Source organism: Lolium perenne, chromosome 1 (assembly GCF_019359855.2).
Source record: "Lolium perenne isolate Kyuss_39 chromosome 1, Kyuss_2.0, whole genome shotgun sequence".
Classification (NCBI taxonomy): Eukaryota; Viridiplantae; Streptophyta; class Magnoliopsida; order Poales; family Poaceae; genus Lolium; species Lolium perenne.
In genome coordinates this window covers 228,183,475-228,186,996 of record NC_067244.2, presented here as the reverse complement: position 1 = coordinate 228,186,996, position 3,522 = coordinate 228,183,475, and the positions used below count along the sequence as shown (strand labels likewise).

The 3,522-nt window shown below is 38.2% G+C and overlaps 1 long non-coding RNA gene across 1 annotated transcript; it reads right to left on the bottom strand.

The window, feature by feature from the left end:
* Positions 1-2,694: 2,694 nt before the first annotated feature.
* On the bottom strand, positions 2,695-3,316 carry LOC127323298 (uncharacterized). Its single transcript, XR_007865549.1, has 2 exons — positions 3,171-3,316; positions 2,695-3,039 (listed from the first exon to the last, which is right to left on the bottom strand). It is a non-coding gene; the product is annotated as an uncharacterized lncRNA (long non-coding RNA).
* Positions 3,317-3,522: the final 206 nt, after the last annotated feature.

The following is a 3,522-nucleotide window of genomic DNA, read 5'->3' as shown; positions in this document are numbered from 1 at the left end:
TCGAAAAAGACACATACTATGACTACACATCAACATAGCCTTCTAGTATGTCGCCAACCAGTCTGGCACAAGATATTCTGAGCGACCATCAGGAGCCGTGTGCATCCAGAAGCCATGGCATCCCGCTCTCTCCGGAGAAAGGAGTGCCCAAAGCTGAACCCAATGTGAGACCATATGGATAACCTGCAAGAAATAAAAAGAGACTTTTTTATTAAAAATAATATCATTTCCGACCCTCCAAATAGACAAACATAAAGCAGAAACCTCAATCCGGATAAAAGCCTTAGATTGTCTATTTACTCCATTCAACCAATTACCAAACATATTAGTAATATTGGTTGAAGGCGGAAGATCATAAGTGAAATTCACCGTACGCCAGAATAACTTAGCTAAAGGGCACTCAATAAAAATATGTTGAATAGTCTCCTGTTCCCCACATAAAATACATTTTGTACACCCATTTCAATGGCGTTTAGCTAAGTTATCCTCAGTCAACAAAACCTTATTACTCAGAAACCACATAAAAAATATTTATCTTAAGTGGAATTTTAACCTTCCATAGATACTTTCTCAAAAAAGGGGTATGATCACACATAAGATCTTCATACATCGAATTCACTGTAAACAAACCATTAGCTGTCAAGTTCCAAACAAAACGATCATCATCTTCATTTAAGTTTACCCTCATGAGTTTACGACATAGTTGTACCCATGAAATCCATTTATTATCACTCAACATCCTTCGGAAAGTAATATTCAGCGGGGTTTGATTTAATACGTGTGCAACTATGACAGTCTTATGGTGTACAATATTATATAGGGACGGATACCACTGAGCCAACGGAGCATTTCCTAACCAGGTATCTTCCCAGAAGAGGGTACTCAAACCATTACCCACCTTGAAAAAACCCCTAGAAAAGAACTCCTACTTGACCTCCATCAATCCTTTTCAGAATGGAGAATCGATGGGCCTAGCCTGCACCTCCGATAAGGTCTTCCGTCTTAGGTATTTATTCTGTAGCAATTCTTGCCACACCCCGGGTTCATTAAGAAGTTTAAAGAGCCATTTACTCAATAAAAATCTGTTTTTGATCTCGAGTACCTCAATACCTAAGCCCCCTTGATCTTTGGGTCAGCAGACGATGTTCCATTTAGTTAGCCGATATTTTCTTTTGTTTTAGTTGGACTGGCAAAAGAATCTAGATCTATAGAAGTCCAAACGTTTCCTTACCCCAACATGTATTTGCAGGAAAGACAACATAAACATCGGTGAGCTAGTTAACACTGAATTAATAAGGACTAACCTATCACCATAGGATAGTAATTTCCCTTTTCAACATCCTAATTTACTCTCAAACCGTGTTTCTACCGGATACCAATCAGAATTCCTAAGTTTTTTTTGTAATGGATCGGAATACCCCAAGTATCTAAAGGGTAGTGAACCAGCATCATAGCCAAAGATCTTCTTATGAAAGTTAATCTTAAGCCCCGATAGCTCTTCAAATAGACATAAAATTAATTTCATATTAACTACTTTGTGGAGATCATGTTCCAAAAAAAGAATCGTATCATCAGCATACTGTAGTATGGAGAATACTCCCTCAACTAAATGTGGGATTAACCCTCCAACCTGACCATCCTCTTTTGCTCGTTCAATTAAAATGGCAAGCATATCTACTACAATATTAAAAAGCATTGGAGACAGAGGGTCCCCTTACCTTAGACCTTTTTTTGTCTGAAAATAATGACCAATGTCATCATTCACTTTGACCCCACCACTGCCCCCTTGAACAAACTGTTGCACTAACCTTCCCCATTCTGGAGCAAAGCCCTTCATTCACAAAGTTTGTTGTAAAAATGGTCATTTCACCTTACCGTATGCTTTTTCGAAGTCGATCTTAAATAACACCCCATCCATTTTCTTAGTATGTAACTCGTGGATAGTTTCGTGAAGGATGACCACCCCTTCCAAAATATTTCTTCTTGGCATAAAGGTTGATTGTGTTGGCTTTGTAACTCTTGGGGCAATCCCCGAAATGCGATTCGTATCAGGTTTAGTGAAAATCTTAAAACATGCATTTAACAAGCACATAGGTCTATATTGTTGTATTTGGACCGCATCTACTTTCTTGGCTAGTAATGTGATGACACCAAAAATTAGTTTATAGAGAGGCAAACCCCCTCCGCTAAACTGTCGAAACAAAGCCATCAATTCGTCTTTTATTACTTCACAATTTTTTTGATAAACTCAGCTGGAAAACCATCTGGTCCAGGAGGCTTTATTTAGTTTCATCTGAGAAATTGCTTCAAAAACCTCCTCTTCCGTAAAAGATCCTATTAAGATCTCATTCTCCATTGGTGAAATTTGTGGTGAAATTTGTGTAATATCATGAATCTCCTCTTCAACTAAAGAAATATTACTTGGTGCTGGTGCCCCAAACAATTTCTTATAGAATTCAGTAATATAGACCTTCAAGTTATCTTCCCCAACAATAGTTCCCTCTTGTTGGTTTAATTGAAAAATCTTCTTTTTTCGATGTTTACCATTTGCTATTAAGTAGAAATACCTCGTATTATTCCTTTTTTTAATATGTTTAACTTTCGCTCTTTGAGCCTATTTAGACTCCTCTTCCCTCCTTAATTTATTCAGACTCTTATTTGCCTTCTTGAATATGTTGACTCTGCGAACTGGCGTTGGACAAAACAAACCATTCGAAATTTGCAATCAAGTAATTGTTGTCGTGATACATAAAAATCCAGCAGCAGAATTCGTCAATCTATTGAACTAGAGCGCGACGGGTACGTCCGTACACGCAACAACTTTCTAGCACATGCACGCACGATTATTCATAGATAGATTACATCATTTCTTTGTTCACTTGTGGCAGCAGCAAGCACCTGGTCTGCATTCGCTTTTATCCGGGTTGTAACCTTCACTTTTGCACTGGAGATGGCATTGGAGCAAGGTTAAGTGGGTCGGGTCTGGGTCCTTGCAGCCTTCGAGAGGAAGACAAAATATATCATATTCATTTCTTACACCTACACACACCGAAATACAACAGAGCCAGATTAGTACACATATATAAAAGGCACAAAAAATTCATCTGTAACTTAAGGAATATCCAAAAGCCTGTATACGCAAAAGTGGATGATTAAGAAAGAAAACGTACCTATGTTCATCGACCTTGATGCATCACAGGAATAGAAAGCAGTAGACATCACCATGAGAGCTACCAAGCACATCGCCCTTGCGTTGTTCTTCATCTGTGACATCTTGAGAGGTTTCGTCTCTCCTTTTCTTCTCTGCTAGCTGCGGTTCTGGTCGATGTCTTGTGTACGTCCCTCTCGTGGTTTCATATATAGAGGCATGGCCAACTCTCTCGAGGTGAATATTTATTGCTTTATTTTTCCATTTCTGTAATTTGGGGAATTAAATAGCAGCAAATAATCATGTTCATAAATGCTTCCTAAAATTTGAAACTACTACCGTATCAAAAGTAATTTCATGCTATATATTAAAAT